The 27,345-nt window shown below is 40.3% G+C and overlaps 1 protein-coding gene across 4 annotated transcripts in view; it reads left to right on the top strand.

Moving 5' to 3' along the window:
- PUDP (pseudouridine 5'-phosphatase) overlaps positions 1–27,345 on the top strand; it is an 87,244-nt gene that overhangs the window by 52,087 nt on the left and 7,812 nt on the right. Inside the window, exon 6 of one of the 4 annotated variants that reach the window (XR_010826495.1) lies at positions 1,147–2,838. The exons of the other annotated variants lie outside the window; for them this stretch is intronic. The gene's annotated coding sequence lies outside the window, so the exon portion shown is untranslated. Of the gene's footprint in view, positions 1–1,146; positions 2,839–27,345 lie in introns of those variants that run through there. 4 annotated transcript variants of the gene reach the window in all.

A 27,345-nucleotide genomic window follows, 5' to 3' on the forward strand; every position in this document is an offset into this window, starting at 1 on the left:
CACCTTTATATGAACATAATTTGCAAAACAAGTTAGTTCTAATTGTCTTAGAATTAGTTATTTAGTGTTTTGCTATGATTCAGATTTTTACAAAGGGAATCCCTTTTAAAGGAACCTTTAGAATGTGCTGCAAAAGCAGAATTTCATTGATGACAGTGCTTTGAAACTTGGTAAAAAACTAGCTATACAGTTCACCAGCTTGATCTGAAAAAAAGTAAGGAAACAAAAACGTTTTCGATAAATGATGGTTTTTGTTCCAGTTTGAATTAAAGGAGTTAAATTATTTAAAAACATATTTTTTGAATTTATAAATATTAGAATTTTAAAAAACTTTCTATTGCTGTGTATGTATACATAAAATATATCAACTGTAAGTTTTCAGTGCTATCTTGAGGAAATTTTGTTTCATGGTAACAAATTTTATGCTATTAAATATATTTCAAATATGGCTCTAGCTCAGAGAACTTCAGACATTCTCATGCAAACATTTAAACATACTTTCAATATATTCATGTCATTAAAAATACATGAATTAATTATTTACGTGCTTCAAGATGTGGAGGGTTAAGGCCTTTCTTCTCAATACTTTGGCAGTTTTGCGTATACTTTTTCTGTAAAATAAAAGCGGCGCAGTTAAAAACAAACAAATACCATTCGTATCCTTCCATTAAAAAGAAGAAAATGTTGGAGTAAGATAAGTGGTCATAACTCTATTATGAAGAATCAGCCTGTTCTATTTAAAAAATTCCAAATGATTTAAATCTTTGTATTAATTTAAAATACTGTATTTCTTTGCGGTCTATTCCATTTCTAATTAATTAATTGATCCCACAGTTATGAATAATCTCTGTACCAAATCTAGTGAGAGATCATTAAAAATTAAATGGCATTAGAAGTTATGAGTCTCAGTGGACTCTTTGTGTCATAGAAAAAAGAAGTTCAAAGAGAAATTTTTTCCTACAAAAGATGTGGTGAGAAAGTAATAGAAATTCTGAACACTGAGACCATGTTGTAATATTAGTCTATATTGTACAAGGAAAATAAAGGGTTAGAAGACTGATAAGGCACTTAATGTGACCACCACTACTCTGAGCTTGTGTAAAAGTATGTTAAAAACCAAAATTTTATTTCTTATCCTTTCATCAGTGAAGTCAACATGGCTTCACTAAAGGCAGACTGTGCCTGATAAATCTGGTAGCCTTCTACAATGGGATTACAGCATTGGTGGATGGGGGAAGCGCAGCTGACATCATCTGCCTGGACTTGTGCAAAGCATTTGACACTGTCCCTGATGCTATAAGCTACATATAAGATATATCATCTCTATGGATGAGGGTGGACCACTCTGTGGGTAAGCAATTGTCTGGATGGTTACACTCAAAGAATTGCAGTCAATGGCTCAGTGTCCAGGTGGAGATCAGTAACAAGAGGTGTTCCTCTCAAGGCTTGGTATTGGGACTGGCGCTATTTAACATCTTTGTTGGTGACATAACACTGGGATTGAGTGCACCCTCAGCAAGTTTGCCAATGACACCAAGCTGTGTGGGGTGGTTGACATGCTGGAGGGATGGGATGCTATCAAGAGGGACCTGGGAGGTGGGCCTGTGCAAACTCCATGCTGTTCAGCAAGGCCAAGTGGAAGGTCCTGCACCTGGGCTGGGACGATCCCAAGCACAAATATGAACTGTGTAGAGAATGGATGGAGGAAAAGAACTTGGTGTTGGTTGATGAGAAGCTCAATGTGATGAGCCAGCAATGTGCGCTTGCAGCCCAGAAAGCCAACCATATCCTGGGCTGCACCAAAAGAAGTGTGGCCAGCAGGTCAAGGGAGTTGATTCTCCCCCTCTGCTCTGCTCTCGTGAGACTGCACCTGGAGTGTTGCATTCAGCTCTGGGGCCCCCAGCACAAAAAGGACATGGACATATTAGAATGAGTTCAGAGGAGGGCCACAAAGATGATCAAAGGGTTGGAGCACCTCTCCTACAAAGACAGGCTGAGAGAGCTGGGGTTGTTCAGCCTGAGTAAGAGAAGGCTCCCAGAGAGACCTCATTGCACCCTTTCAGTACTTAAAGTGGGCCTACAAGAAAGCTGAAAAAGGACTCTTTGTCAGGGAGTATAGTAATAGGACAAGGGGTAATGGCTTTAAACTACAAGAAGGTAGATTTAGTTTAGCTATTTGGATTTTTTTACAATGGAAGTTATGAGGCACTGGAACAGGTTTCCTAGAGAAGCTGTGGGTGCCCATCCCTGTGTCCTGGTTCCAGTTAGGACAGAGTTAATTCTCCTCCTAGTAGCTGGTAGGGTGCTATGTTTTGGATTAGGATGAGAAGAGCGCTGATAACATGCTGATGTTTTAATTATTGCAAAGCAGTGTTTACACCAGGCCAAGGACTTTTTGGCTTCTCTCTCTGTCCTGCCAGCGAGCAGGCTGGGGGTGCAGCAGGAGCTGGGAGGGGACAGACCCAGGACAGCTGACCCAAACTGGCCAAAGGGGTATTCCATACCATCTGACGTCATGCTAAACAATATATAGGGGTGGCTGGCCGGGGTGGGGGGGCCGGCTGCTCGGGAATAGGCTGGGCATCGGTCAGCGGGTGGTGAGCAATTGCATTGTGCATCACTTGTTTTCTTACACATTATTATTGTTAATACTATTATCATTATCACTATTATTGTTATTATTATATTCCTGTCTTAATAAACTGTCTTTATCTCAACTCACAGGCTTTCCCGTTTCTCTCCCCCATCCCAGAGAGGGAGGGGGGAGGGTGAGCGAACGGCTGTGTGGTGTTTAGCTGCCAGCCGGGTTAAACCACAACACCCTGGAAGTGTTTAAGACCAGACTGGATGGGGCTTTGAGCAATCTGATCTAGTGGGAGGTGTCCCTGCCCGTGGCGGGGGGGGGGGGGGTGGGGGGTGCAGGGGGGTGGAATTAGATGGTCTTCAAGGTCCCTTCCAACCCTAACCATTCTGTGATTCTATGATTTTTTAAAAAAAATTATTATTATTTAAATTTTTCTCCTTTATTTTTCCATTAACTTCACCATTTCTACTGTGTGCATGTAGTATATGTATTTCAGTCATTATGGTTTTCAGATAACTAGTTATTAGTGGTGTTTTTATTATTTCTTATGTATAGCTGGAGATTGAATTTATTAGGAGAACTCTAAATAAGGTACAGAAATTACAAAGGCACGAACAGTCATTCTAGATGGTGTATTGAGCTGTAAATTGGGATACCTGCTGTTGAAGTCATGTAATTTAGTCATCATAATCTGCCCCTTTTCCATTTTTTAAATAAATTGGCATGTACTTTTTCTTGAATGTTTACAATTTGCAAATCAGACATTTTATTTTAGAACTAACAAAAGCTTTAAATGCAAAAATACATGGACATTTTTCAATGTAGTTCAAATGTGCATGAATAGCTGTCTCTTTAACCTTGGCTCTAGTCTTTTCTTTGCATAGGCCTACATTACCAGTTTTTCCTCATCTGAAACACTTTCACACGCTTTAAACTATTGTGACATACCCATACTCTGCTGTTTTGTCTCCTTGGACTCAGTTTTTATCAGTTATGTTAGCATATTGCTAGGTATGTGCTTTTTCCAGTGATAGAACCTGTGATTATAATGGTCATAGTACACCCAATTTTCAAAGCATTAAGCTGCAGTCAGTGGCACAAATGAAGTGGCATTTGTAGTAGATGACCGTTGTTCAATGTGCGTTGTGTGCTGTACAGAAGCAAATGCTGCTTGTGCCAGCGGCCACTTGTGGAGTAAGAGGGGAGAATGTTGTTCCACTACTCATTCCACTACCCTTTCAAGCTGCTGGTACATTTTTGAGTAGAAGGCAGAATTTGGGCCTTTTCTTCTGAAGCTGTTTGACTTTCTTGTCTGTACTGATGTAATTACCATTCATTAATGAATTCAGATGAAGCTGTTTATGAGTTAGAGCCTGTGTCATCTGATTTGTTGATGCCGATTCCTGCATAGCCAGGCAGTTAGTATACCCTTGTTGAAGGTATGGGGTGGCTAGATTCTTACCTTATGGGTATTTCTAGTGAGTGTGTTTACTTGTTGTGCTTTTTCGGAGATTGTTTCCTCACAATTTTCTCAGAGTTCTCGTTTGGAGTCTCTTACATGCAAGGTTTTGCCCTCTCAATATCCCCCTTATCCTTTCATCCTGTGCTGTATAGTGGCCAACTTCCATGTGAAGCAGAAAAAAACCTCCCTTGGAAGGTGTATTGTGTGGTGGGGATGGCACCCCTGGACGATGGTGGGTCTACTGGGTAACTGTTTCAAGGCTGTAAATCCACCAACCTCTGCATGAGGGCTTGGAAAGGCTGTAACTGTGTTGACTCAGGTTTACAGCAAAAGCAGAGTTCACTCCCTTGGCAATTTAAGGTTACGTATGACAGATTTTACTGTTAAGTTTATGTAGGGTGACTGGGAGATGGATGAAGTATGTCATTTTATTTATGTATCCAAATTAGTTTGGTTGTTCCATGCAGATATACCCTTAAGTGATGATAGTAAATGAAAACTGAAAGGGTATATCAGTTGACTTGAGATCCAGATATTTTCACTTGTCTGCCTTCTAACCAAGATGAGGTGCCAAACACATTAGGAGTCTCCCTTTCTAACTTTATAGGTTTTTTTGAGAAACATGTCTAAAATTGCATCATCTGAGCAGCCAATGTCTGTTTGTCAGGAACTATACATCTCTTCCAGTTAATCTTTTGCAAAGCATAATTGGAAAAGTTGTTCCAGGTCTCACTCCTAGAACATGAAGAAAAATTGGCTCCATAGACAATTTAGTAGCAACTTGGGACTAAAGGTTTCTTCTGAAGCAGACCAGAGGAGAGAGTTGCCCGTATCTTGTCCACAGTATAGAATATTTCCTCAAAAAAAAATGGGAAAAATAGCCTTTTGAACACTGTTCAACCTGATTTCAGTCTTCCAGTTCACAGGTTTCCCTGGGAACTGTCCTAGTTACCACAGTATACACCAGCTGTTGTTTTCTCAGGAAGGTTCTTGACTTAAACTTTTTCCTTAATTCATAAAGCTTTTACTTTTCTTGCTCTGCAGTGGGTCTGAAGACGTTTCTAGACTGCATTTGAGCAAGGTGTGATTCCAGTACTTAGGATGCGTTGCTGACATAGCTCTTGAATTCCTGCTATTATGGGACAGTGCAAAATAATAAACAGGATGACTTTATTTTTTTTTCCCTGTTGGAAAAGCAGTTGTTTTCAGACACTCTAGAAATTCAAAGGAATGAATTATGAATAAATAATACATTTGAGCATATCTCCAAGCACTCTAAAAAGCAAATCTGTCTAATACTTCGTGGCCAGAACTAGAAGTGTACAGGCACAAAATCACCTTTTAACTTTAGCCAGCCTATTGCATGTTTCTTAGCTTAGCTATGAATTTTGTAGCATGAACTCAGCCTACAAGGTAGCATTGAATATCAGTGAGTGAGATACAAGAGAAGTTACTGGTTGTTAGTAAAGTTTGATTAGTAGAAATGATACGTATGTAACAACTTCTTCATCATGAAGTCCTGAATCTTCCCTTAAAAACATTAGAAAGATTCTCCATTAAAACGTATTCCTTATTCTATTTATCATAGGCTCTAGGCACATGTATAATTCACTATTTTTCCTATAATCTTTTAGAAACATCTAATCCTCCCATTTTCGGGAAGATCCACTGAAATCATCTCTGTTTTCTCGTATGTTCACGAACTCTCTGGTCCTGCTGGCTACACTATTCCTGATATAAGCCAGGATGCCATTGGCCTTCTTGGCCACCTGGGCACACAGCCGGCTCATGTTCAGGTGAGCATCAACCAATACCTTCGGATCCTTTTCCTCTGCACAGCTTTCCAGCTAATCTGCCCCAAGCCTGTAGTGTTGCATGGGGTTGTTGTGACTAAAGTGCAGGACCTGGCACGTAGTCGTGTTGAACCTCATCCCACTGGCCTCTGCCCATCGATCCAACCTGTCCTGGTCCCTCTGCAGGGCCTTCCCACCCTCTGGCAGATCGACACTTCCCACCAACTCGGTGTCGTCTGCAAGCTTACTGAGGGTGCACTCAATTCCCTCATCCAAATAATCAATAAAGATATTAAAGAGGATGTTTCCCAGGGGTCAGTGTTGTTCCCCAACACCGACCCCTGGGGAACACCACTGGTGACCGGTCACCAGCTGGATTTCACTCCATTCACCACTACTTTCTGGGCCTGGCTGTCCAGCCAGTTTTTTATCCAGCAAAGAGTGTACCTGTCCAAGCCATGGACTGCCAGCTTCTCCAGGAGAATACTGTGGGAGACTGTCAAAGGCCTTGCTGAAGTCTAGGTAGACTACATCAACAGGCTTTCCCTCGTCCACCAGGTGGGTCACCTGGTCATAGAAGGAGATGTGTTTGGTCAGGCAGGACTTGCCTTTCATGAACCCATGCTGGCTGGGCCTGATCCCCTGGCTGTCCTTCATATGCGGTGTGATTTCATTCAAGATGGACCTGTTCCATCACCTTTCCTAGCACCGAGGTCAGGCTGACAGGCCTATAGTTCTTTGGGTCCTCCTTACAACCCTTCTTATTGATGGGCATCACATTAGCAAGTCTCCAGTCGTCTGGGACCTCTCCAGATGACCATGACCGCTGATAGATGATGGAAAGCGGCCCAGCAATCACATCTGCCAACTCCCGCAGCACCCTTGGGTAGATCCCATCTGGCCCCATGGACTTGTGACAGTCCAGGCAGAGCAGCAGGTCTTTAACTGTTTCCACCTGAATTGGAAACAGTTGGGTCATACAGTAAGTTTAGCAAAAGTTTAGTCCTGAAACTTTTATTTTCTCCCAATCCCTCACACTGCTTTCTTCTTGTAAATTGTGTTAATATCTCCCTGGTGGGGTGGACATTAATTCTAAAACTGGTGTCTGTCAATCAAAAAAGGCAATAAACGAACAAAAGACCAATTTCAGCCTTATCTCTGATTTAAAAAAAAATAATGCTCATCTTGTCTACAAATTATGGTGTCAGAAGGAAGGCAATTTAAATAGGTATTGAATAGTGTAGGTTTTTCTGTATTAAAACTCCGTCTTTTAAGCCTTTAGTAGTATTCCAGCTTGGGGTGCAAAGATCACAGCAGTCTAGTGGAATGTACTTTTCTTGTAGTACTGGACAGTCTATTGTCTGAATCCTTCACCTTGCTTAGCTTCTAAATAGTCTGAGCATGTAGCCCTTATTTGCCTCTCCCAGGCTAGAAGATGAAGTCTGTGATTACGAACCTCATCTTCCAGCTTCATAAGTGTAATGGATGTGGCTATACAAAGATAGATGCTAGAAACGCTAGATATTTCACCGTACCTTACAATGCAGGACTTCTGAAGATCTGTTGTATACATGCACCTTTTCCCTAAGTCCATAATAGGCCTTTATTTTATATTTACAAGACAATTAAAGGAAGGAGACAGTTTTGAAGCTGTTTTTCTTGTTGTTGTTTGTTTGTGTCAATTATCAGGCTCTCAGTTCATGCAGTTAATTTTTTTCCTCCCTCTGCTCCTGAGGCGTGTGTGCTTGTATATGCATGCGTGTGCCCCCCCATCCCCCTCCCCCAAGCTGGCAGTCTTCATTATATATTTGTGGAAGAAAAATGAGATGTTGCATGGCTTGAAAGTAATTTAGCTCTTAAGTGTTCCAGACATTGCCCTTGTTACTGCACTGCATGTTTATTTATGGATGTATTTGTCTTATGGAGATGAAAAAAGTCATTGAAATTCCATACAAAAAATAACCTGGTCAAAGTTTACTTTCTCTTAATGTGTCTGACTGGAAGAAGAAAGAAAGATTATAATTGGTTCTTAGTCTTCGGGGTGCCCTACTTGGGGGGTGGGGTTGCAGGAATATTTTTTTTCCTTGCATTTGTCTCGATAATGTATCAAGTAGCTGCTAAGGGACTTGATGAAATGTGATGCAGAATAATAAATTATGTTCTGCAGCCTTCTTTGCTTCTACGTGAGGTGAGTGTGTAAGCACAAAGAGACTGGTACACCTCCAAATCCTAAAAGCATTATGTTCAGATTAGCAGGTCACTGAAGATGCATTACTAATTGTTTTAGGGAACTCATTATGGGTATTATCACATATTAATTATGCATGGTAAGAAGTTAAAAAAAAAAAAAAGGGGAGGGGGGAAATCCTTCTTTTATGATAAATTGCTCACTGAGTTATCATTTCTTTCTTTCAAGACCTTGAGCATTTTCTGGAGATGCCAAAAAGAGCAGTCATTGAATAATTGTATTTTAATTAACAAGAATTTTCACAAAAATGTTTTTTAATGTCTCTTGCATTATAGTAAGCATGAATAAATCCTCTTTGAAAAAGATCTAGTGCGCTGATCCTCTCCGTGTCCCAGGTTACCTTTGTAATCATCCCAGAGCTTGTTGTAACAATGCTTTTTCACAGTTTTGGAACAAAGAATGAAGACTGAAACAAGGAATTGCATTGTTAGCAGTATTTTTTGGTTGCTTCTTTGGAAATTATTATCATGGGGAGACCTCTGGAAACCTTTGAAAGACTAAGGTCTAAGCATGTGTTGTTTTAATGCACTAAGGCGGGGGAGGGTTCATTTATTTGGTTCTTTTATTTTTTGTTTAACTTACTTTCTTGCTCTTTGTAGAGATGTAGTTCTGAGAGGTGGTATTTTTGGCAGGATTCTGCTTATTCTGTTCTGTGGTAAAGAGTCAGTGTTTTTTGGCATGTGTGCAGAAAACCTACATACAGGACCATCAATTAACACTGACAAATTATTTATAGTCTAAACAGGGCAAAGCATTTGCTCAGGCTGATGGCTATATCACAAAATAAGTGCACTTAGAAGATGATTACAGAGTGTACTCCACAAAGCAATATTTGGGATTTATTATTATTATTATTATTGTGGTAGATTATTATTATTATTGTGATTTCTTCCTTGTAGCACGTGGAAGCGCTGAAGAAGTGACAGGTTCATCAGCTAAAAGAGCATGTTTAACGCTTCCGTTCCAGCATCTCTTTTATCTTAGAGTAATAGCATGATTCAAAGCCAAGACAGAAATGGTCCAAGCAGACCTGAAGTAGTTCTGATTTAAAGTAGCAAACAATTCCAAGTAGTGGTAGAAATTCTGTCCTCCCGTTCCACAAAGGATAACTTTTCTTTATTGTCAAAAACAGTGCTAAACATTGAAATTGCACTTCCTGCTCAGATTCAGAGTCCATTGTGTTCTGTACCATCTCTGATGACAGATAATACCAGAGGCTTAATAATAATCCTCTCTTAGGTAGAGAAGGTTAATTAAATTCCATTATTCCCATACCAAGTAACTTAAGGCTGTTTTTAATGGAGGAAAAAAAGTTTTTTAATAACCATTTCACAGTATTTGTTTATTTTCTTGATACTGGTGACTACCTGAGACAATGAATTTTGTAAATCTTTTGCATATGCTCTGTTCTGAGTTCCTCACCCTTTAACTTCCTTGAATGTCAGCTTTTTATGTTAGAGTTAGAAAGATAAGAACTGGTTGATCTGCCACAGTATTATAAGTACTTGTCACATTCCTCTTTATTTCTTGCTCCTCAAATGAAAACACTTTACAGTTTGTTCAGGCTTTCACCATCCAAATGGGTTACCTTTGTTTTCTTATGTTTTTTTTTGTTTGTTTGTTTGTTTGTTTGTGTTTTTTCTTCCCCACAAGCATTTTGATTGCATTTCTTCCGCAGACCCTTCCTATCAAAATAATTTTAATACAGAATAATGCCTGTGGCCTAGAGTACATAGAGTATTCCAGATGAGATACCACTATATGTGGTGTCAGCAGTGTGCCAGGTGGCCAAGAAGGCCATCGTCATCCTGGCTTTTATCAGGAATAGCATAGCCAGCAGGACCAGGGAGGTGATTGTCCCCCTGTATTCTGCTCTGGTGAAGGCCACACCTCGAGTGCTGTGTTCTGTTTTGGGCCCCTCAGTACCAGAAGGACATCGAGGCCCTGGAACATACCCAGAGAAGGGCTCCGAAGCTGGTGAAGGGTCTGGAACACAAGTCTTATGAGGAGCGGCTGAGGGAACTGGGGTTGTTTAGTCTGGAGAAGAGGAGGCTCAGGGGAGACCTTATTGCTCTCTACAACTACCTGAACGGAAGTGGTGGGGAGCTGGGGGTCAGCCTCTTCTCACAGATAACTGGTGATAGGACTAGAAGAAATGGCCTCAGGTTGCACCAGGGGAGGTTCAGGTTGGAAATTAGGAGACATTTCTTAGAAGGAATAGTCAGGCATTGAAACAGGTTGCCCAGGGAGGTGGTGGGCACCACAACAACACCATCCCTGGGGTTGTTAAAGGAAAGACTGGACATGGTTTAGTGGGTGGGTGATATTGGTGGTAGGGTGATGGTTGGACCAGATGACTTTGAAGGTCTTTTCCAACCTTAACAATTCAATGATTCTATATATGTATATGAATATATACAATATCACCCATATTATTTACCCTTCTTTTTTTTTTAGCATCTTGTATACTTACTATCACGCACTGATGTTTCATTGAACTGTCCACAGTGATATCCAGTACATGTTCAAGATGTGCATGTGATTTATTTCTTTCCAGCTAATGTGTATTACTTAGATTTCTTGACCATTTTATTTCATTTACCATTTGCCTGCCCAGTAGAGCACCATGTCACTCTTAAGTTTCTTACAGACATTTCTCATCCTAGCTAACTTACATAACCTTGTGTCATCATCATCATATTTTACTAACTATGCAGGCATGGCTTACTAGTTCATAATTCCGCAGGTAACACTAGAATTCTTTTAAAATGTGTATACAATTACTTTCTATAATAGTAGCATTATATACGTTGTTTTTTTTTAATATTACTAACTTTATTACTTGATAGTTAAGTTGCTTCAGAGCATCAGGGTCTTGCTAACTAGCAGATGAGATTTCATTCATTACTGAAAACGTTGTAATTTACAGAAAATGTTTTCCTCTGTTAGGAAATTGTCCTTTTTCTCCTGAATAGATGGTCTGGTCAGAGTAGTCCATTCAGTTTCTGTCTCCAGAACGTATTAATGCATTCTGCAGCTTCAGACTGAAGAGCAGAAGCAAGAGATTTCAACCTGTTGTCCTGAGCTTCAGAGTTCTTACAGACTCAAAATATTACCAATTCAAAAAAAAAGTGCCATGGGCAAAAAGTGTAATAGTACGTAACATATCTTATTGCTTTGCACTTTCAATAATGCAGTTTTCCCAAGAGAAGGCCAACAGAACCTTTTATTTGACAAAGAATGATTGTGTATTTTAGGTAGAATGCATTTACAGCTTTAAAACTAGCTATGATATATCCTTTGAAGACTGCATTCAGTTGTAAATTTTTAATTTTTCAGTCAAAAATTTTTCATTGAGAAGATGTGTCTTTTCTTAAGCTTCAGCAAAAGCAGTGCTTGCAGATTTTTTTTAGTTTCCATGAAGAATTATATTGTATGGAGCAGATGTTTGAGGTCTGGTTGACTGAGACCTACAGTCAGGTGTTCCACAAGTCAGCAATAGTGCTATGACTCTCTCATACTATGACCATTACTAGACCTGAAATGCTCCAAGTTTCCTGATAAGTGTGTGCTATGGCTGCTCACTGTGTACATCATATTGATCTTTAAGTACACACTAACCCCTGGGGAAGAAAGGAAATCAAATGCATGTAGGCTGGATGATAGATAAGAAGTCTGTCCTGGACAAGTGGCAAAGTGCTATGATATAACCATGTAGTACTACAAGAAGTACAGACATACCTTGTAGCTACTCACTCCCTGCCACACACAACACACTGATTGACATTTGTTTTATGAACACTATGGATTTTTTTAGTGAACAAGTTTTCAAGTTCCTGTTTTAGATGACGAGCAAGTATTGTCCCTCAATTTTCCTCAGGGTTAAGGAGTTAACACAGGTCATTTTGACCAGAGTTAAGAACTGAATCAGCCAGTTCTGTATTGGCTTTCAGATGTATTCTCTGCTGCCCTGGTCCAGCTAGGAGGAAAAGTGGTTTAAGCAAGACAAATTTCAGTTAATAGTTCAGCAATAGGAAGGGCAGGAAGAAGAGAATGTACCAATGATTCCTGAAAGAGAGTATTTTTAAAGATACTGCTGAAGAAGGATGAAGAATGTATGCATGGAGATTGTACACGACACAGAGGTCAACATGATATAAGGCACACAGCTGGAAGTAGGAGAAAGAGATAAAGAACACAATTAAGTGAAAAGATAGAGGATGCCTAGGGAGTAGAAGGAAATAAAAGCAAGACATACAGTAATTGTGAATAAGATAACATAGGGCCATGAAGGTGAAAATGAAAACTTGAATTTGTGACTGCATTAAGTAATCTATATTCTATATAGCTTCATTATAAATTATGAAGAGTTAATAGTGTGCAGTGGACCGTCTGTCCTTAATGATTTCCCAAACATTTTTAGGGAGTGTAGATGAAGAGTCAGGAAACACTAGGTAAGTTAATGATGTATATAGTGAAATAGTAAAAGCATTGACTTTTTTGAGGCTAAGCATTCTTTCTCAGGAGGATTGGTAGATAATGTGACAGGGCTAACATTACAGCAGAAGCTTTTAAAACATTTAGGATGTTACACTTCTAAATAAAAAATCTCATGAAGATAGTGGAAAGAAGAGTCAGCTGCAAATGTGTGCTTTGGCATGTCTCTCAAAGCAGAAAGGTTTTCTCAAGAAACACTGATGTCAGAGTTCCATCTTCTATTCTGCCTTGCCTTAACTAGTAAGTCCAAGACGTTTGGACAATTTATTACATTTCTTTCTCTCTCCTGTCACTTTTATTTTTATTTTTTCATATCATTTTAACAAGCAGTTGAAGGTCAAGTATGTCTGATCTTTGAGTAAGCTGGTTCAGAAGACTTTTACTGATACTTTGTTTTAAGCCTATCTACAGCTATTCTTTACAGCTATGGTGTATGAATGTGTGTATGAATGTATGGTATATGAAAGCCTTAAATTTCCTTACAGTGATTAATATTCAGTTGCATAACTATCTTCTTGTTTCTCTGATATTTTAGGGGAATGATTCTGTTTTAATGATAAAATATTAATGAAGATTGAATAAAAAGTTCGAAAAGTCAATTACTCAAAAAATATTTTTAGCCTAGCTTCTCTCAAATTTTCACATATATCCATTCTTTGCAGGAGCAATTCAGTCTCACCAGCTTTCACACCATTTTTAAAAAATCTGTGAATTGAGTCCTTAACTTCTCAACTTACAGTTGAGTATGTGATCTGGCTTTGTGTAAAGTGATTGCTAGTAAGAGCTTCAGGCTCAATGTCACTCCAAGGATGAAGAAATCCATCACAGAACGCTGTATTTTAATAAAAGGATTTCAGTTACTCTGCAGTACGAAGACATAATAATGCTTGTGACATGCTGTGCTGTATTGCTTTAGGATCAGACTGTACATTGGAATAATAGTAGCATGGAAAGGAAAGAAAAAAAAATAGGATGTCTGATTTGAGCATCTCTTTCTCCTGTTGATTTCTATATTTAGCACAGTATATAGTATGCAAGGACTTAGTTATAAAGACCTGTGAAAGAAACTGCTTGGATTCCTGGTCTTGCACGTTAGGAATCAAGCAGCGTGTGATACAGAAACTTGTGATACAGAATCCAATAGAATTGGATGGATCATAAGGAATAACTACCCCAGGATTCATTTGTCCAGTTATCTGATAAAAGCTCAACTGCAGACCCAGGAAAGAGCACAGAAAGGCAACGCCAGGTGGGGGATCCCAAATCACACCCTGTCAGCCAACTTCCTAGCCCATCATAGGAGCCCTGAGTCCATCAGAGGCCCGTCTCCACAAGACCGCAAGGACCCAAAGGTGGACAAGAACCCAGATTAAGGACTTGTAGGGGCACACTGTCTGGGCTTTCCCAAGGTTGTCCCAGGAAAGCCTCAGCTTCAGGTGCATCTTTCATGCACAGAGGGAGTAGCTGCCTGGGGTATGGGACATATTATGGGATGCAGGGGAAGAACCTCTATAGATTGCCCAGGATTTACTATGGGATGTATTGGAGAACAGAAGGTATGGAGAAGGATGAATCCAGGTGATATGGGGAGGAACAAATGTGGAAAAATGAGAGGGTAGGGGGTTAAAAATGGTTGTTGTGTAGGTAGTGTAGTGGTTAGTACACTTATCTGGCCATGCCCTATTATAATTGTAAATTTTGTTGATTAATTATTTTCCTAGCTCCTATAGAGAGTAGACTCTAGTCTCTGTGTGCGTGTAAGGAGATCTGAGTGCCAGCAACCCCAGCAAGCGTGGCTCTGGGTACCATCAGCTGGTCTGGGACTGTGGGCCAGAGCACTTGTATGCCAAGTGCCCTTGGTTGGAGAGACCCAAGTGAGTGAAACCACACGCCCATCCCAGAAAAGGACCTCTGGTCACAGGGGCTGTGTGTCTGTGGAGCCAGAGGCTGGAGTGAGTGCGGCTGTGCAGGTGAGTGTCTGAGTGCTTATGAAGAGCAAGCTGGATGAGTCCATAGATAGATGAAGTGGCCTAGGAGCCAGATATCAGTATGTGTCTCCAAGGGTACGACCAGAAGGAACAGGTAGTCCCAGTCAACCACCAAAGAGATTGCGGGGCCTCATGGATCTTTAAGGGCAAGACTTAGAAGTTTGTGTGTGCACGCATTTGTGCGTTTGGACAGTCAGTACCAGCAGCTGGAGTTGGGACTAAAGCCTTGGGGTTTTTTCTGACCAGGAGCAAGTGTGTTGGGCTTCTGTGGAAGGTAACAGAAGGTTGCAAGGGTGGCCTCTGTGAGCAGAGCCCAGCAGCTGCCCCATGTCAGATCAGAGCCAGCTCCAGCAGGCTCCAAAAGGGACCCGCTGCTGGCCAGAGCCAAGCCAGGGAGCGACGCTGGGTGGGCTTCTGGGAGAGCAGATTGAAGAAAGGAAAAAAACCAAAAAAACTGCTGTGTGACAGCAGCTGGGAGAGAAGAGTGAGAACATGGGAGAGAAACAGTCCACAGACCCCAAGGTCAGTGCAGAAGGAGGGCAGGAGGTGCTCCAGGCACGCAGTAGAAGTTCCTCTGTGGCCCATGGAGAGGAGCCCACACAGGAGCAGGGAGTCGGGGGGGAGCTGCTGCCCGTGGGGGAGCCGTGCTGGAGCAGTTTGCTCCTGGTGGATGAACCCATGGTACGGACCCATATTGGAGCAGTTCTTGAAGAGCTGCTGCCTGTGGGCAGCCCCCACAGGATCAGTTTGGGAAGGACGGCATCCCGTGGGAGGGACCCCACGTGGAGCCGGGGCAGAGAGTGACCGTGAAGGAGCAGCAGAGGCGAAACGTTAGGGACTGACCACAGCCCCCATTCACCTACACTGCTAAGGTAATGGAGGTAGAAGAGGGTGGATGGGGAGGAGGGAAATTCTTTGGTTTTAGTTCTTGCTGCTCTAGTCTGTTGATATTTGGCAATAAATTACATTAATCTCTGTAATGCTAAGTCTGTTCTGCCCCTGATGGTAACTGGTGAGTGATCTCCCTGTCATTATCTCAAACCACAATCTTTTTTTCTTTTTTTTTTTTTTTTTAAACTAATATTTTTCCTCCTCTCCCTTTGAGGATGGGGAGTGAGAGAGCGGTGTGGTAGAACTTCGCCAGCTATTGGTGTGAAATCACCACAGCAAGCATTTGCAGAGACAGCGATCCAGGAGCAGCTGCTAGATAGTGTCTGAGCCCAGCAACTGGAGGGTCCACACTGTATATATATGCATATGCCCACAACCAGAAATTTATCCTGAGCTGTGAGAGAAGGTAATAGGATGAGGCTGTTGGTGTTTCTGTTCATAGGAGTGCTGAGTGTAGCTGTTGATCTGTGTGACCAGATATGTATGTTTGTGTTCATGTGTGCCTACTGGGAATACATGCTAAGCCTCACTATTTGGATCAGGGGGAATGGAGCTCTGGCTGCCTCCCCTCTGCCAAACTGCCAGATTAGGCCCTATTCTCAAACAACAGTAATCCATTCCCGAGGATCACACATTTCCCTCCAAAAAGGTGGACTAGATAAGCAGTTCAGGTGTAGATGTTCCATGTAGGTATTTTAGTCTCATTTCAGTCTTTTAATAAACCCACACCTTTCTAAACATTTGTCAAAGCTATTTGAACTCTTCCATCCTAGTTTCCTTGGTATAGCAGATCTACAGTAGATCTGCATTGTCTTCTCCCATATTTTCTATTGCAGTTCTGTTGAATCAACTCTTGCGCTATTTGTTCCCATCCAGGAACATCACATTACTGTCACTGCTTTCCCACCCCCTGACTCAGGAAATGGGATTTCCTCATAGTCAAAACATAGACTAAGAGACCAAAAGATGTCTAAAGATAATATTGATTATATTAACATGGAATCATCATAGTTTATGGTAGGACTATACTAGAAAAATCTTTCACTCATTCAGATATGTATTGATTTTCCTTTGTATTGCAGAGATGCCAGGAAATTGAGTGTACAAGAAAGAAAACATTTCCCTTCAGTCTGGCAAGCAGGCCTTCTCTTAGGTAATAATTGCCCTAATATGAAGCAGATATGAGAGGCCAGTATCAAGTGTACTGATAATATTCTAGAAAAAATCGTAATTCTCTGAGGGGCTGAAAACTTAAGCAGAGGAATGTGGAAGGATACTTAATACATTGTATTAACTAGAGTCATTATAGTGTGAAGACACCTTGCAAAGTAACTAGTCCATGCCTCTGATAGCAGGTCAATACTGAATTCAGACCAGGTTACTCCAGGCTTGTCCAGTCATGCCTTGAAAACTTCCAAAAGAGAAGATTACACAGCTTCTCTGGTCAACATTTTCCAGTGCTTAATCCTTGCTGTGACTTTTTTTTCCTCTTATATCTAGTCAGAACCTCTCCTATTTCTGTTTATCACCATCATCTCACGTTCATACTGTGCGCTTTGGTAAAGAGCCTGTCTCCATCTTCTCAGAAATGTCCTCAGAGAGATGGGGCAGCTGCTGGTAGCTCCTCTTGAAGCCCTCTCTTTCTCTGGGCTGAACAAACCTGGTTCTCCGTCATTGTTGCCTCATATGGCAAGTACTACATCCCCAACCTGTCATGGAGGCCCTTCGCTGGACTTTCTGAAGTTTGTCATCGTCCTTCAGTTTTCTTCTTGCGTAATTTTAATGACTGATTAACTTTTCAAATACGTTCTTGAGTATTTGAAGATTGTAATACAATACTGCAATGGAATTTTGTACTCAAGCTTCTGCTCAACAGATATTACTAACTTAAATTATGAGCCAAATGACCTTCCACAGTTATTTAGATTTCCTTGGTGGTGGTGTTTTGTTCTGTGTTTAAATATTTGGAGAGCACTGAGAAACCTGACACTTCTTTTAGCTTTGTCTCATGGTTATGGAATTTCATAGCACAAAATACACAAAGTGAACAACGAGCTGTGGCCCTGTTCTATTTCCTCTTCCACACCCATCAGTATTGTCTAAAAGTGGGGGTCTTCTACATCATCTCCTGGGCAGAGGCCATCCCCCTTTAAGTGTTCTGATATTTAGATATTAATTCGAACAGTTTCTCATTTCTTTGCCTCTGTTTTGTTAGATGTAAGTTATTGACAACAAAGGTTTTCTTGTTTGTTTGTTTTTGTTTGTATTTCTTTTTGAGGTAGTCACTGCAAATGTTTGTTTTAATTTCAAACATTAATCTGTTTAAATATCTTAACATATATGGGTTCATGATTAGTCTTTCTGCTTCTGCTTCATTTACAATTTCTTTCTCTAACATGTCTTCCTTCTCACTTCAAGGAGAAGAAAAGGAACAGATTGCTTAAGGAAAATCTGGATTTTCTGTTTACAGAGCAGTAAATGTTCTGAAATGAACTACAATTGTATATGTTGTAAAATTGCTTTTGTTTGACAGGTTAATAAATCTCAATCGAAGGTCTGAATGACTAGAGATATTAAAAGCTTGTGCTGCCTGACAAAAACAAACCAACCAACCAAACACCTTTTTTTGTATTTCTTTAAAAATACAGCAAAGAGCCCAGTATTCTCATTTATTTGCAAGTGCCTTTATTAATGGGTCTTCGGCACCATTCGCCTCTTTTTTTTTTTTTTTAATGGAGATCACAAACAAAAATCACCTTAATTGGGAAGAACATAAAATGGTGCGATTTTTCAACAAGTGTATGTGTTTATGGTGCAGACAGTGAAGTGCCAAACTTGTTGACTTCAAAAGCTTTTGGTAGTATCAATAAACTTATGAATTTTAGACAACTTAAATCTACATTTTTAAACCTACATCTGTGTTGATCTTGTGGATTCTTATGGATTTTAAACTACATGCTACATATGTAAATGCATATAACAAATGTGTCAAATCCAGCATCCCGATAGAAGGAAGGCAACCACAGCTCCATGGCTCCACATTGAACCAGCAGCAAGGCTGAGCATATATTTCCAGCAGTAGCACAAGCACATGCGCATATACAATAAACATGAACACACATACCTGTGCCAGCCCCACAAAACATCACTACAGAAACACCCAGTACTTACACAGATCCAAAAAGTACAAACAGCCTCATCCTGTTCCCCTCTCTGGCTGATCAGGAAGTGCAAAATATATACATATATGCAATATGGATCACACTCCCTCCAGCAGCTGAATTTAGGCACTGAGCTGGCCCTAAATCCCGGTTGCTGGCACCTGGACAGATAAGCCTGCAGTGTCAGAGCTCCAGTCCAGCCTCCAGCGCAAATCTTCTGTCTTTGCCTTTCTCCTTCTCTCACCCACACCATGGACATATCCCTCCAGTAGCTGGGTTTAGATGCAATCTGTACAGTGGGCCTGGGTCCTTGTGCCTCCCTGTTCCCTGCTGCAGAGAGTCCCTCACATGCACACACAGGTGGGTCTCCCAGACGGCCCCTGGAGAAGTGCCAGGCCCGTGTGCCACCTTGCTAACTTGCTGACCCATCTGGCGTGCTGTTCTCTAGTGCTCTCCTGCACGCCTGCTCGCTCCAGGTGCCACACCATGGGCATGCAGGCCTCAGACCCGTGGGTCTCTCGGCAGGGACGGCACTGAAATCTACACACATACACTGAATAGGGAGCCCTGGACCAGGAAAAACAAGAGAAAAGGAGTTTAGTGAGGAGGCAGGAGAGGCTGTGCTGGCCAGTGCAGGCACAGCAAGGCACACCAACTGACCGCCCCCTGCACACACCGCTGTCCCCTTTCATGCACTTTTCCCACATGGCATCCTGACTCATGGCTGTCACTTGCCCACGTCTGCCCAGGGAGTGCTTCTCCCAGTGGCACCTTATGGGGGTCTTGCCTGGCCCCAGGACTGGGTCAGGAGCTCCACTGCCCCTGCTGGGCTCTCTTGCCTTTCAGCCTCCCTGCTTCTGTCAGGATGCCTGGGGATGAGCCTCCAATGGACTAATGTCTCCTCTAATGGGCCTGGGAGGAGCTGGGGCAAGGTGGGATTCAGGCTTCCCCACCTGCCATCGTCACTGCTGCCATGCTCCTTTCTGTGTGCAAAGGCAAGCATTTTATTGCATAACCTAACGTCTATATTTGTGTGCATATATATATGTATTTGTGTATAAGAACATGTACAGATTTCTCTCTGTAGAAACATATTTGTGAATTTTAACCATTAATGCTCCATAAATGCTCTTTGGACTTGCTAGTGGCATAATGTATTGTAACTACAGAAGAGTTGGAAGGGAGGGTTTTTATTAATTAAAAACTGTCTGCCTAAATTATGTTCCTTTTCTCCAAGGAGGAGAGTTATAAAGGCACCCAAAGCAGGGATAAAGACTTTTAGTTGATAGGGAAATGGGAGAACACATGAGAGTGAAGAGCTTTCGTTGGCATTGCTCTATGCGGATTTGGAAAGATAAAACTGCCACTGCTTAGCACATGAATATCTGATTGAGAAAGCAGTTAGGGTGTCATGCGCAACATCTTTGCTCTCCATCCAAATGCAAGATGCTGGAAATCTGAAGAAACTAAATGACAAAGTGTCACTTGATACTGTAAGATTTTCTTCACGTTTATTTTGGTAACAAAGTTAAAATTACATGGCTGAGAATATTAGAAATGTAATTTTAGATAGAGTAATTGTTTCTTTCTTGTTTTAACCCATTATCTCTGTATTCCATAGAACTACTTGTTACACTACTACTTGTCAAATAGGAAGCTGTTCTTTATGGGTTTGAAAGTATTGAAACATTTTTATCTACAAATGCAGGATCAGTGGAGAAAACAGAAACTTTAATGAGTTTCTTACATTGTTTTCCTTGCTAACATTAGGACTGAAAAACATTTTAGGAATACAAAACCAGATGTGTTTAGCTACACCTTCAAGACCTGAAAACCCAGAGTATATATCCCCAAGGCAATCTGTATGGAAGAGAAATTTCAGTCCTCACTGTTCAGACATTATATTTACCATCTGATTTATAAATCATCTATATTCAGTAATGAATCTTACCTGTATCTCACTAGAAGTAGTTGAAATCATAATGCATATTTTTAAAATATTATATAGAGAAAACAGTACTTGTCTTTCACTTCTTCAACTGACAGCCTGTCCTCCTTTTTTTTTTTTTTTTTTTTTTTTTGTAGTCACAGCACTTTCTACTTGGTCACCAGAACATAACTTTCAATGGATTGTGTGGCAGTGATACTTTGTCACCTTGACATACCTGCTGCAGTCTGGTTTCCCCAGGGAATCCTTATATACTGTCTAGGAGCTGAAGCTTCCAAGTTATCAGCAAAATGCTGCTCATACCACTCAGCTGCCTGTCAATTTATCCAGAAGAATTTGTGGCAATATGTGTGGCAGTGTCTATTTCAGAACTGCTTGTGTTGCTGTAATAGAGGCGGTTTCTTTCAGGTCATGTGTTGTGGTGGTTAGAACAATGTAAAATCACTGTTTGTGGTATGCTATGGTAGTCTTGCTAACATATAAATACACGTGATTTGATTTTTGAAAGTGTGGTGGGGGTGGGGGTTGTGCTTACAGAGTATTTATCTTTCTTAGCTTTTTTCTCCCCCAAAATATAAGTATGTTATATGTACATAAACTCTCTTGGAGGTGCTTGTTTGTAAATTGACTGCAAGCATTTGTACAGAATTTACCTTTGACTTAAGTGTGAAGAAATGCAGTGTGTAAATAAGTGTGTATATTAGTATTGGGGTGATTGAGACATTTCCTAATGGAATGTTCTGTCTTCTCATCCTAGGTTCTCTAACAGTCGCTTAGCTATATGTTTTGACTGTATTTTTTACACATTTGTCATTCAAACCTTTAAATTTAGAAGTTCCTTTGCAGTGCCATCTGTCTTTATACCAGTGAGTGTGGCTGTACATTTCTGAACAGGAAAGAAAAGTAAATTCATCCCATACTCTCAAAAAATATATATTCTTGATAGCTGGTGGACACCAAGATGACCAGGAGCCAGTAACAAAGCTTTGTGGGAAGAAGGCTGGTAGTATCCTGAGCTGCATTAGGAGGAGTGCTGCCAGCAGGCTGAGGGAGGTGAGCCTTCCCCTCCACTCAGCACTGTCCTGGAGTCCCGTGTCCCATCCTAGGCTCCCCAGTACAGGACAGACATGGGCATACTGGAGAGAGTCCAACATAAGGCCACAGAGATGATGAAGGGACTGGATCATATCTCCTATGGAGAAAGGCTGAGAGAGCTGGGACTGTTCAGCCTGAAAAAGAGAAGGCTCAAGAGGGACCTGAAGGGAGGGTGCAGAGGGGGCAGAGCCAGGCTCAGCTCAGAGGTGCCCAGTGCCAGGACAAGAGGCAGTGGGCACAAACAGGAACACAGGAGGCTCAGTCTGAACATCAGGCAGCACTTCTGTGCTGTGCAGGTGGCGGAGCGCTGGCACAGGTTGCCCAGAGAGGGTATGGAGTCTCCTACCTTGGAGATCTTCAAAAGCTGTCTGGACATGGTCCTGGTCAGCCAGCTTCAGGTGACTCATCTTGAGCAGGGGGGCTGGACCAGATGAGCTCCAGATCTCACTTCCAACCTCAGCCATTCTGTGATTTTCTGTTAGTCTGCGTGAGGTATATGTTGCATGTGTCTATTTTCTCCATGTGTTTCAATTTCAGCAGTTACAGACAAATGGATTGATAAGTTAACCCTCATGTCTTTTCCAAAGGCTCGCTCAAACTGTTAAGGGTCAGCAAATGTAGGATACTTCAGATCAGTTGATTCATTAACTAGTGATTCTTGTTTTCAATATAAAATCATTATTGTTTTGGATGAGCAAGTAGTTTTCACTAAAACATATGGCCTGTCACAGTGTTTTGAGGACTTTGCCCATGAGAGGTCAATTTACAGACAGAAAGGTGGTAGTTTCCCTTTTAAATTAGTCCGCCATCTGTCAGGTTTTATTCTGGATGTTGTTTCTGATTGAAGTATACAGGTGAGCAGATTCTTAAATAAAAATGATATTAAAAAAAAATCATGAAAAACCAGATAACAATAAACTTACTTCTTTGAAAAACTGATTACCAAAAAGAAGTTAACTTACAGTAGAAGGTGTGTGACAAACATAGTGGTTAGTATTCCCAAACTAATGTTAGTGTCAAGCCAATGTCATAGCTGTGTCAATTACTGATCTAATATATATTAAATTGAATAAGCCTTATGCCACATATGTATAAAGACTGTAGAGATATTCTATAACTATATATTTATACACATGCATGCACACACAGAGTTAAAGAAGCATGTTCTTCTATTTTTTTTTCTGCAAGGTTCACTTACTTCTTATGTCTTTTATTCCTTTCACTGAAAATGACCTGTTATCCTGCCCTTAAGCATGCTTGAGTCAAAATAAGTACTGATAGCCACAGGTTTAGACAGCTAGTAGTATTCTCTTACATGATAGAACTAGTTTAATAGAAAAAACAGGCACTGATTGATAACTATGGATTGTGAATGTATTTAAAAATGTTTCTATGCAGTATTTTAAATAGCTAGATTATATTATTAGGGAAGTTTTGACAGAAGTATTTTGAAATATATTGCAATACAAGATTAAGACTTAAATAGAATAGGTTACCCAGAGAAGCTGTGGATGCCCCATCCCTGGGGGTGTTTAAGGCCAGGCTGAATGGGGCTTTGGGCAGCCTGGTCTGGTGGGAGGTGTCCCTGCCCATGGCAGGGGGGTTGGAACTAGATGATCTTTAAGGCCCCTTCCAATCCAAAACATTCTATGGTTCTATGAAATAGTTTTCTACATGTTATTTTTTTTTAAGAGTGGATTAATTTTCATATTTATAGAAACATCTGAACTTGGAGTTTACAGTATTAAAAAAAAATAGAGAACTAGTCTGTTTGGAAGATTGATTCACATGAGACTGCTTGGTATTCATTAGTTTTGCAACTTACAGTTCTCATAGCTTGAAATACCTGGGTAATTATTGCTTCCCTAAAATAAACAAAGTAAGCTGATAAAAACAAGGTAGAGATTAATGTGAATGATGCTATTTCTCTACTGAACCCTTAAAAATTTATTTTGACTTTTTCTTTATAACTCTTCTATGACTAGTACATTTTTCCCAATAATAACTATATTGATCCGGTGGATCTTGCTGTGCAATTTTCATGTTTTTTATTGTTGGTTGGTTTTTGTTTTGTTTTGTTTTTTCAAAATACTGTATTTAGCACACAGGAATAGTTTCTCAGATAGAGAATATGTTTTAAGAAATTTTGAGTTCAGAGAGTTCTGAGCTTTGTTTGCCTGCACAATCAGAACAGCTTTGCTAACTAAGAGGTTGAGAAAACATCTTGAGGGCAGTTACTTAAATAAATCTGATTATCAATGCAATGTGGCATTTCATTTCAGATGTGATATTTTTAGATTGCTATGGCAAAATGAATTCTGGAATTGTGACTTTTGTAACCATAATACCATACCTAGAGTTGGGCTTGTGTTGAAAGAACAGGTTCTGCAAAATTTTATACAGTTGTTTTGTGCTTTTACACATATGGAGTGCTTTAGGCAAATGGAAGGCATGCCAGGACTGGTTTGGAGAAGGATATGATGAACCCCTCTGTGAGTTAAACACAGCCCAAGAAGCATGACTTGCATTCCACTTCAGTCTTCCTACTCCCTCCCAGATATGTGGTTGTTCTCAAGTTCATGAGCTTAACATGAAAGTAATTCTCTGTAAGGGTACAGAGTTCATGTGGAGTATGGCATACAGGCACAACATTCATCACTTGGAAACAGATGCAAACGTCCTGGTTATTACCAAGAGATTAAAATAGAGAAGGAAGGAACATTTCTACCTTTCATTGGCAACAAACCATTAGTTTGACTCAGCTACCTTTAGAACTACCTCTTTGGAAGAGGTTAGGAACCAGAATAAGAAAATATTGCCTAATGTGTTCACCTTTGCTTTTGTCTTCAACATGTACGTGAAATTTAATTTCGTATGGTAGAAATAAGTTTAATTGAAGCGTATATTATCCTTTGCATAGAGGTAACACTATTTTTTTAATAAAAAAATACTGTTTATATTATTACTATTTGAAAGTTCATATTTTAGTGGAAATAGTAGTTAGAATATCAATGTGTTTAAAAGAGAACACTAAAATAATTCTGTTTTAGCAAACATCCCCCCAGATGACCCCGAGTCAGTTCATACTATTGTGTTTCCAAAGATGAAGCTTGACATATTTCTACCTCTGTTTGATGCTAATTTATTCCTTTTTCAACATAGTGTTTATTTGAGATTCTAAGGGATCTTCCTAGTGCTAATTATCTTAAGTTTACTCCTTTTCTCTGTTTCTTCTATTTCTTTGTCCCTCTTGTGAGGTGTGATTCTCTCCAACATACTGCATTAAGACTTTAGGAGTTGTTTCTTGTTTTCATTTGTGCTAGAGAAAAAACAAACAACAACAACAACAAAAAACAACAACAACTTTTGATTTCCTGGTTTCATTCTCTTGTTTGTTGTGAAGGCAGTGCTATCATGTTATTCTTCCAGGCAACGTCATTAAAACTTGGCTTCATGTTTTCTTCAAAAAGTTAAAAAATCCAATTTCCAGCAGAAGGTCTTTAAGGTTAAATTCAGGTGTTTACTGGAATTCAACAAATTAGGAGTTAATATTTTTCTAACTCGTTTTATTTTTGTACTTTGTTGTCCACCTTTGTCTTCGAAAATATATATTCAGAACAGACAATTGCCATTTTTAATGTAAGTATTTGTTTCCTGTAGTTGAGATGTGTATGTAGTTATCATTGAAGTTTTGTTTAGTTTATTTAAAGGTGCTAGTTTGTGGCTTCACGGTTGAAGCTTTATGCTATTAGGCTGAAATATTCTCTGAAAGGTAACTTGCAGCTGTTTGAAGTTTGAAAGAGAGTTGTTTTTCCCAATTATGAAGAACTAAAATGTAACAAAGGTACATTTCGCCAAGTCACTCTAGACCAGTGGCACTGCATAGTGTATGGTTCAATGCAAAGGTTGTTCTGATTTTTTTTTAAAAAAAGACCTTTTCCATGACTTTTTTTCACTCCCAGTGAAAACCTGCTTAAAGGTGAATGGTGAATACCTCTTCTCACACTTCCTTTCTTTATTGAATAAATTAGAAAATGACTTTATGCCTGAAGTATATGTGGTAAACATCTGTCATTGACACTTCTGTCAATGATATTAAACATTATAGATGATAATTAAATATCATTAAGGTATGTTTCAGTATGCAAGCTGGTCTTTCTCTGCAGGAAAATAACACTGATCAAGGAGAAATTATAGAATGAGAATATATTAATGCCAAGAAGTATTTACCTTGAAAAAATCGGATTGCTCAATGCTGCCTGCTGCAGCTCCTGCTAGGTTTATTGTAGGCAAGTGGTGTTGTCCAGGTACAGAAACAGGCCGCTGCCATTAGCAGCTTGCTGTGCAGCAGCCATGAGTTTGTAGGCATTCACTGGGACAAAAGGTCATTGCATTTGTTCAGGAAATACTTTTGATACCTACTTCCGTTTTCAGCTTGAGACTTAGAATTTGGATTTGTCAAAATGACTTCTCCATTGAATGTACCTGGTTCATATCTCTGACATATTTGCTCATGAGTTGGGGCAAGACTGCAGAGTGATAGTACGGTAGGCAACAGGCACAAGCTGGAACAAGGGAAGTTTGCACTATGTACTAGGAAAACGATTTTCACCATAGGGTGGGGAAATGGGGAACAGATTGCCCAGAAAGTATGTGGAGTCTCCATCCTTGGAGGCTCTCAGCGCTCAACCAGTCAACCCCCTGAGCAGCCTGCTCTAGCAGGACGTACTTCGAGCAGGAACCGTGACTGAACAGCCCCAAGAGATCCCTTCCAGTGTAAATGATTCTATGACTCTGAGCTTTGCATTTGAGATGCAGTTACATGCATGTGTTGCATGTTACCTGTCAAGAAAGTTGGTGGTTTTAGTAAATATACTTCTGTGTGGAAGGAAAGGCAGTACAGATTAACTATTTCATTGCACAAAATTCCATTTTCAGGCTACTTTTAGAGATAAGTGACGTTAAAACAAATAAGCAAACAAAACCAACATATTACGCTGTATGAGTAGCTTCAGTAGAGAGCATCTTGAGTGTTTGCCTTGTGTCCTCCATAAAATAAAAGAACAATACTCTTCTATTGCTAATCCAAGCTGCAGTTGATTGAGTTAGGTTTCTGCTGCTGGGATAATTGGACACTGTTTCAGAAACGCCTGGGAATTTCTTGAGGCCTGTAACACAAGTTGCCATACAAAGTTCCCAGTGTGCTGTCCTCTAAACACACAATCCTCTATAAAAAGAATGCTCCAGCCATCCGGAATGATCAGAATAACCCTGCATGTAAATGTGACCTTCTCCTTGCTTCACAGAGCCGCTGTGTCTGGATCCAACTGTCACTCACAGAGGCACTTTCTTTCACTTGATTGAGTCTTGAAAACAAGCAAGATATTTGAAATTTCTTCTTGTTCTACCCCATCCAAACTGTTTTACACCTTCTGGCCCACCTTAAGATAATTTTCTGTGAACTGGTTTGGGAGGCAGTAGCTGCTGATATGTGCTTAAATGTGGAGTGGCATTTTTGCGAGAGCTGGAAATGCAGAGTTACCTAGTAATGTGCAGATGTAATCCTTTGTTGTGGTGGTGGTTTTGTTTAAATCCTACTACTGATTTTTAGTTTTAACTTGTAAGCCTTCTAGTAAACAAGCTGATTTTTGTACTGACCTGCATGGTACTAGCACTAG

This window comes from Anser cygnoides, chromosome 1, assembly GCF_040182565.1.
Source record: "Anser cygnoides isolate HZ-2024a breed goose chromosome 1, Taihu_goose_T2T_genome, whole genome shotgun sequence".
Classification (NCBI taxonomy): domain Eukaryota; kingdom Metazoa; phylum Chordata; class Aves; order Anseriformes; family Anatidae; genus Anser; species Anser cygnoides.